Source organism: Hordeum vulgare, chromosome 2H (assembly GCF_904849725.1).
Source record: "Hordeum vulgare subsp. vulgare chromosome 2H, MorexV3_pseudomolecules_assembly, whole genome shotgun sequence".
Taxonomy (NCBI): Eukaryota; Viridiplantae; Streptophyta; class Magnoliopsida; order Poales; family Poaceae; genus Hordeum; species Hordeum vulgare.
The window spans coordinates 577,733,993-577,740,168 of NC_058519.1; the positions used below are offsets into that span (position 1 = coordinate 577,733,993).

General features: G+C 45.7%; 19 non-coding genes across 19 annotated transcripts; all 19 read left to right on the forward strand.

Moving 5' to 3' along the window:
• Positions 1 to 166: 166 nt before the first annotated feature.
• On the forward strand, positions 167 to 285 carry LOC123437710. Its single transcript, XR_006628885.1, has one exon. It is a non-coding gene; the product is annotated as a 5S ribosomal RNA (ribosomal RNA).
• A 184-nt stretch (positions 286 to 469) lies between these two features.
• LOC123432432 lies at positions 470 to 588 on the forward strand. The gene has a single exon (XR_006624015.1). It is a non-coding gene; the product is annotated as a 5S ribosomal RNA (ribosomal RNA).
• A 218-nt stretch (positions 589 to 806) lies between these two features.
• Positions 807 to 925, forward strand: LOC123435123. Its single transcript, XR_006626384.1, has one exon. It is a non-coding gene; the product is annotated as a 5S ribosomal RNA (ribosomal RNA).
• A 197-nt stretch (positions 926 to 1,122) lies between these two features.
• On the forward strand, positions 1,123 to 1,241 carry LOC123437712. The gene has a single exon (XR_006628886.1). It is a non-coding gene; the product is annotated as a 5S ribosomal RNA (ribosomal RNA).
• A 184-nt stretch (positions 1,242 to 1,425) lies between these two features.
• On the forward strand, positions 1,426 to 1,544 carry LOC123436815. Its single transcript, XR_006628025.1, has one exon. It is a non-coding gene; the product is annotated as a 5S ribosomal RNA (ribosomal RNA).
• Positions 1,545 to 1,777: 233 nt separating this feature from the next.
• On the forward strand, positions 1,778 to 1,896 carry LOC123437754. Its single transcript, XR_006628925.1, has one exon. It is a non-coding gene; the product is annotated as a 5S ribosomal RNA (ribosomal RNA).
• Positions 1,897 to 2,096: 200 nt separating this feature from the next.
• LOC123436136 lies at positions 2,097 to 2,215 on the forward strand. The gene has a single exon (XR_006627370.1). It is a non-coding gene; the product is annotated as a 5S ribosomal RNA (ribosomal RNA).
• Positions 2,216 to 2,409: 194 nt separating this feature from the next.
• LOC123434822 lies at positions 2,410 to 2,528 on the forward strand. Its single transcript, XR_006626093.1, has one exon. It is a non-coding gene; the product is annotated as a 5S ribosomal RNA (ribosomal RNA).
• A 239-nt stretch (positions 2,529 to 2,767) lies between these two features.
• Positions 2,768 to 2,886, forward strand: LOC123435264. Its single transcript, XR_006626520.1, has one exon. It is a non-coding gene; the product is annotated as a 5S ribosomal RNA (ribosomal RNA).
• Positions 2,887 to 3,086: 200 nt separating this feature from the next.
• LOC123435124 lies at positions 3,087 to 3,205 on the forward strand. Its single transcript, XR_006626385.1, has one exon. It is a non-coding gene; the product is annotated as a 5S ribosomal RNA (ribosomal RNA).
• A 191-nt stretch (positions 3,206 to 3,396) lies between these two features.
• Positions 3,397 to 3,515, forward strand: LOC123434823. The gene has a single exon (XR_006626094.1). It is a non-coding gene; the product is annotated as a 5S ribosomal RNA (ribosomal RNA).
• Positions 3,516 to 3,742: 227 nt separating this feature from the next.
• LOC123432289 lies at positions 3,743 to 3,861 on the forward strand. Its single transcript, XR_006623880.1, has one exon. It is a non-coding gene; the product is annotated as a 5S ribosomal RNA (ribosomal RNA).
• Positions 3,862 to 4,055: 194 nt separating this feature from the next.
• Positions 4,056 to 4,174, forward strand: LOC123434824. Its single transcript, XR_006626095.1, has one exon. It is a non-coding gene; the product is annotated as a 5S ribosomal RNA (ribosomal RNA).
• Positions 4,175 to 4,361: 187 nt separating this feature from the next.
• Positions 4,362 to 4,480, forward strand: LOC123436816. The gene has a single exon (XR_006628026.1). It is a non-coding gene; the product is annotated as a 5S ribosomal RNA (ribosomal RNA).
• Positions 4,481 to 4,662: 182 nt separating this feature from the next.
• LOC123435586 lies at positions 4,663 to 4,781 on the forward strand. Its single transcript, XR_006626831.1, has one exon. It is a non-coding gene; the product is annotated as a 5S ribosomal RNA (ribosomal RNA).
• Positions 4,782 to 4,996: 215 nt separating this feature from the next.
• On the forward strand, positions 4,997 to 5,115 carry LOC123431804. The gene has a single exon (XR_006623388.1). It is a non-coding gene; the product is annotated as a 5S ribosomal RNA (ribosomal RNA).
• A 187-nt stretch (positions 5,116 to 5,302) lies between these two features.
• LOC123436817 lies at positions 5,303 to 5,421 on the forward strand. The gene has a single exon (XR_006628027.1). It is a non-coding gene; the product is annotated as a 5S ribosomal RNA (ribosomal RNA).
• Positions 5,422 to 5,603: 182 nt separating this feature from the next.
• LOC123435587 lies at positions 5,604 to 5,722 on the forward strand. The gene has a single exon (XR_006626832.1). It is a non-coding gene; the product is annotated as a 5S ribosomal RNA (ribosomal RNA).
• A 206-nt stretch (positions 5,723 to 5,928) lies between these two features.
• Positions 5,929 to 6,047, forward strand: LOC123432446. Its single transcript, XR_006624028.1, has one exon. It is a non-coding gene; the product is annotated as a 5S ribosomal RNA (ribosomal RNA).
• Positions 6,048 to 6,176: the final 129 nt, after the last annotated feature.

Genomic DNA, 6,176 nt, shown 5'->3' on the forward strand with positions numbered 1-6,176 from the left:
AAGGATGACGCGGGAGCGTGATCTATATGACCTCATTTTCTTATTTTTGACGATTACTGTGTGACTTTTCCCACCGCGCTTGACACCCAACGACTAGTAGTAGTAGTAGTAGTAGTAGTAGTAGTAGTAGGGGCAAGCATAAGGAACAAATAGATAGTTGCATGTCGGATGCGATCATAGCAGCACTAAAGCACCGGATCCCATCAGAACTCCGAAGTTAAGCGTGCTTGGGCGAGAGTAGTACTAGGATGGGTGACCTCCTGGGAAGTCCTCGTGTTGCATTCCCCTTTTTAAATATATTTTTGCGCCAGGTGACAAGGATGACGCGGGACCGTGATCTATATGACCTCATTTTCTTATTTTTGACGATTACTGTGTGACTTTTCCCACCGCGCTTGACACCCAACGACTAATAGTAGTAGTAGTAGTAGTAGGGCAAGCATAAGGAACAAATAGATAGTTGCATGGCGGATGCGATCATACCAGCACTAAAGCACCGGATCCCAGCAGAACTCTGAAGTTAAGCGTGCTTGGGTGAGAGTAGTACTAGGATGGGTGACCTCCTGGGAAGTCCTCGTGTTGCATTCCCCTTTTTAAATATATTTTTGCGCCACGTGACAAGGATGACGCGGGAGCGTGATCTATATGACCTCATTTTCTTATTTTTGACGATTACTGTGTGACTTTTCCCACCGCGCTTGACACCCAACGACTAATAGTAGTAGTAGTAGTAGTAGTAGTAGTAGTATAGTAGTAGTAGTAGTAGTAGGGGGCAAGCATAAGGAACAAATAGATAGTTGCATGTCGGATGCGATCATACCAGCACTAAAGCACCGGATCCCATCAGAACTCCGAAGTTAAGCGTGCTTGGGCGAGAGTAGTACTAGGATGGGCGACCTCCTGGGAAGTCCTCGTGTTGCATTCCCCTTTTTAAATATATTTTTGCGCCACGTGACAAGGATGACGCGGGAGCGTGATCTATATGACCTCATTTTCTTATTTTTGACGATTACTGTGTGACTTTTCCCACCGCGCTTGACACCCAACGACTAGTAGTAGTAGTAGTAGTAGTAGTAGTAGTAGTAGGGGCAAGCATAAGGAACAAATAGATAGTTGCATGTCGGATGCGATCATAGCAGCACTAAAGCACCGGATCCCATCAGAACTCCGAAGTTAAGCGTGCTTGGGCGAGAGTAGTACTAGGATGGGTGACCTCCTGGGAAGTCCTCGTGTTGCATTCCCCTTTTTAAATATATTTTTGCGCCAGGTGACAAGGATGACGCGGGACCGTGATCTATATGACCTCATTTTCTTATTTTTGACGATTACTGTGTGACTTTTCCCACCGCGCTTGACACCCAACGACTAATAGTAGTAGTAGTAGTAGTAGGGCAAGCATAAGGAACAAATAGATAGTTGCATGGCGGATGCGATCATACCAGCACTAAAGCACCGGATCCCATCAGAACTCCGAAGTTAAGCGTGCTTGGGTGAGAGTAGTACTAGGATGGGTGACCTCCTGGGAAGCCCTCGTGTTGCATTCCCCTTTTTAAATATATTTTTGCGCCACGTGACAAGGATGACGCGGGACCGTGATCTATATGACCTCATTTTCTTATTTTTGACGATTACTGTGTGACTTTTCCCACCGCGCTTGACACCCAACGACTAGTAGTAGTACTACTAGTAGTAGTAGTAGTAGTAGTAGTAGTAGTAGTAGTAGTAGTAGTAATAGTAGTAGGGGCAAGCATAAGGAACAAATAGATAGTTGCATGTCGGATGCGATCATACCAGCATTAAAGCACGGGATCCCATCAGAACTCCGAAGTTAAGCGTGCTTGGGCGAGAGTAGTACTAGGATGGGTGACCTCCTGGGAAGTCCTCGTGTTGCATTCCCCTTTTTAAATATATTTTTGCGCCACGTGACAAGGATGACGCGGGAGCGTGATCTATATGACCTCATTTTCTTATTTTTGACGATTACTGTGTGACTTTTCCCACCGCGCTTGACACCCAACGACTAGTAGTAGTAGTACTAGTAGTATTAGTAGTAGTAGTAGGGGCAAGCATAAGGAACAAATAGATAGTTGCATGTCGGATGCGATCATACCAGCACTAAAGCACCAGATCCCATCAGAACTCCGAAGTTAAGCGTGCTTGGGCGAGAGTAGTACTAGGATGGGTGACCTCCTGGGAAGTCCTCGTGTTGCATTCCCCTTTTTGAATATATTTTTGCGCCACGTGACAAGGATGACGCGGGAGCGTGATCTATATGACCTCATTTTCTTATTTTTGACGATTACTGTGTGACTTTTCCCACCGCGCTTGACACCCAACGACTAGTAGTAGTAGCAGTAGTAGTAGTAGTAGTAGGGGCAAGCATAAGGAACAAATAGATAGTTGCATGTCGGATGCGATCATACCAGCACTAAAGCACCGGATCCCATCAGAACTCCGAAGTTAAGCGTGCTTGGGCGAGAGTAGTACTAGGATGGGTGACCTCCTGGGAAGTCCTCGTGTTGCATTCCCCTTTTTAAATATATTTTTGCGCCACGTGACAAGGATGACGCGGGAGCGTGATCTATATGACCTCATTTTCTTATTTTTGACGATTACTGTGTGACTTTTCCCACCGCGCTTGACACCCAACGACTAGTAGTAGTAGTAGTAGTAGTAGTAGTAATAGTAGTAGTAGTAGTAGTAGTAGTAGTAGTAGTAGTAGTAGTAGTAGGGGCAAGCATAAGGAACAAATAGATAGTTGCATGTCGGATGCGATCATACCAGCACTAAAGCACCGGATCCCATCAGAACTCCGAAGTTAAGCGTGCTTGGGCGAGAGTAGTACTAGGATGGGTGACCTCCTGGGAAGTCCTTGTGTTGCATTCCCCTTTTTAAATATATTTTTGCGCCACGTGACAAGGATGACGCGGGAGCGTGATCTATATGACCTCATTTTCTTATTTTTGACGATTACTGTGTGACTTTTCCCACCGCGCTTGACACCCAACGACTAGTAGTAGTAGTACTAGTAGTATTAGTAGTAGTAGTAGGGGCAAGCATAAGGAACAAATAGATAGTTGCATGTCGGATGCGATCATACCAGCACTAAAGCACCGGATCCCATCAGAACTCCGAAGTTAAGCGTGCTTGGGCGAGAGTAGTACTAGGATGGGCGACCTCCTGGGAAGTCCTCGTGTTGCATTCCCCTTTTTAAATATAATTTTGCGCCACGTGACAAGGATGACGCGGGAGCGTGATCTATATGACCTCATTTTCTTATTTTTGACGATTACTGTGTGACTTTTCCCACCGCGCTTGACACCCAACGACTAGTAGTAGTAGCAGTAGTAGTAGTAGTAGGCGCAAGCATAAGGAACAAATAGATAGTTGCATGTCGGATGCGATCATACCAGCACTAAAGCACCGGATCCCATCAGAACTCCGAAGTTAAGCGTGCTTGGGCGAGAGTAGTACTAGGATGGGTGACCTCCTGGGAAGTCCTCGTGTTGCATTCCCCTTTTTAAATATATTTTTGCGCCACGTGACAAGGATGACGCGGGAGCGTGATCTATATGACCTCATTTTCTTATTTTTGATGATTACTGTGTGACTTTTCCCACCGCGCTTGACACCCAATGACTAGTAGTAGTAGTAGTAGTAGTAGTAGTAGTAGTAGTAGTAGTAGTAGTAGTAGTAGTAGTAGTAGGCGCAAGCATAAGGAACAAATAGATAGTTGCATGTCGGATGCGATCATACCAGCACTAAAGCACCGGATCCCATCAGAACTCCGAAGTTAAGCGTGCTTGGGAGAGAGTAGTACTAGGATAGGTGACCTCCTGGGAAGTCCTCGTGTTGCATTCCCCTTTTTAAATATATTTTTGCGCCACGTGACAAGGATGACGCGGGAGCGTGATCTATATGACCTCATTTTCTTATTTTTGACGATTACTGTGTGACTTTTCCCACCGCGCTTGACACCCAACGACTAGTAGTAGTAGCAGTAGTAGTAGTAGTAGTAGGGGCAAGCATAAGGAACAAATAGATAGTTGCATGTCGGATGCGATCATACCAGCACTAAAGCACCGGATCCCATCAGAACTCCGAAGTTAAGCGTGCTTGGGCGAGAGTAGTACTAGGATGGGTGACCTCCTGGGAAGTCCTCGTGTTGCATTCCCCTTTTTAAATATATTTTTGCGCCACGTGACAAGGATGACGCGGGACCGTGATCTATATGACCTCATTTTCTTATTTTTGACGATTACTGTGTGACTTTTCCCACCGCGCTTGACACCCAACGACTAATAGTAGTAGTAGTAGTAGTAGTAGGGCAAGCATAAGGAACAAATAGATAGTTGCATGTCGGATGCGATCATACCAGCACTAAAGCACCGGATCCCATCAGAACTCCGAAGTTAAGCGTGCTTGGGTGAGAGTAGTACTAGGATGGGTGACCTCCTGGGAAGCCCTCGTGTTGCATTCCCCTTTTTAAATATATTTTTGCGCCACGTGACAAGGATGACGCGGGAGCGTGATCTATATGACCTCATTTTCTTATTTTTGACGATTACTGTGTGACTTTTCCCACCGCGCTTGACACCCAACGACTAGTAGTAGTAGTAGTAGTAGGGGCAAGCATAAGGAACAAATAGATAGTTGCATGTCGGATGCGATCATACCAGCACTAAAGCACCGGATCCCATCAGAACTCCGAAGTTAAGCGTGCTTGGGCGAGAGTAGTACTAGGATGGGTGACCTCCTAGGAAGTCCTCGTGTTGCATTCCCCTTTTTAAATATATTTTTGCGCCACGTGACAAGGATGACGCGGGACCGTGATCTATATGACCTCATTTTCTTATTTTTGACGATTACTGTGTGACTTTTCCCACCGCGCTTGACACCCAACGACTAGTAGTAGTACTAGTAGTAGTAGTAGTAGTAGTAGTAGTAGTAATAGTAGTAGGGGCAAGCATAAGGAACAAATAGATAGTTGCATGTCGGATGCGATCATACCAGCATTAAAGCACGGGATCCCATCAGAACTCCGAAGTTAATCGTGCTTGGGCGAGAGTAGTACTAGGATGGGTGACCTCCTGGGAAGTCCTCGTGTTGCATTCCCCTTTTTAAATATATTTTTGCGCCACGTGACAAGGATGACGCGGGAGCGTGATCTATATGACCTCATTTTCTTATTTTTGACGATTACTGTGTGACTTTTCCCACCGCGCTTGACACCCAACGACTAATAGTAGTAGTAGTAGTAGTAGTAGGGCAAGCATAAGGAACAAATAGATAGTTGCATGTCGGATGCGATCATACCAGCACTAAAGCACCGGATCCCATCAGAACTCCGAAGTTAAGCGTGCTTGGGTGAGAGTAGTACTAGGATGGGTGACCTCCTGGGAAGCCCTCGTGTTGCATTCCCCTTTTTAAATATATTTTTGCGCCACGTGACAAGGATGACGCGGGAGCGTGATCTATATGACCTCATTTTCTTATTTTTGACGATTACTGTGTGACTTTTCCCACCGCGCTTGACACCCAACGACTAGTAGTAGTAGTAGTAGTAGGGGCAAGCATAAGGAACAAATAGATAGTTGCATGTCGGATGCGATCATACCAGCACTAAAGCACCGGATCCCATCAGAACTCCGAAGTTAAGCGTGCTTGGGCGAGAGTAGTACTAGGATGGGTGACCTCCTAGGAAGTCCTCGTGTTGCATTCCCCTTTTTAAATATATTTTTGCGCCACGTGACAAGGATGACGCGGGACCGTGATCTATATGACCTCATTTTCTTATTTTTGACGATTACTGTGTGACTTTTCCCACCGCGCTTGACACCCAACGACTAGTAGTAGTACTAGTAGTAGTAGTAGTAGTAGTAGTAGTAGTAGGGGCAAGCATAAGGAACAAATAGATAGTTGCATGTCGGATGCGATCATACCAGCATTAAAGCACGGGATCCCATCAGAACTCCGAAGTTAAGCGTGCTTGGGCGAGAGTAGTACTAGGATGGGTGACCTCCTTCGAAGTCCTCGTGTTGCATTCCCCTTTTTAAATATATTTTTGCGCCACGTGACAAGGATGACGCGGGAGCGTGATCTATATGACCTCATTTTCTTATTTTTGACGATTACTGTGTGACTTTTCCCACCGCGCTTGACACCCAACGACTAGT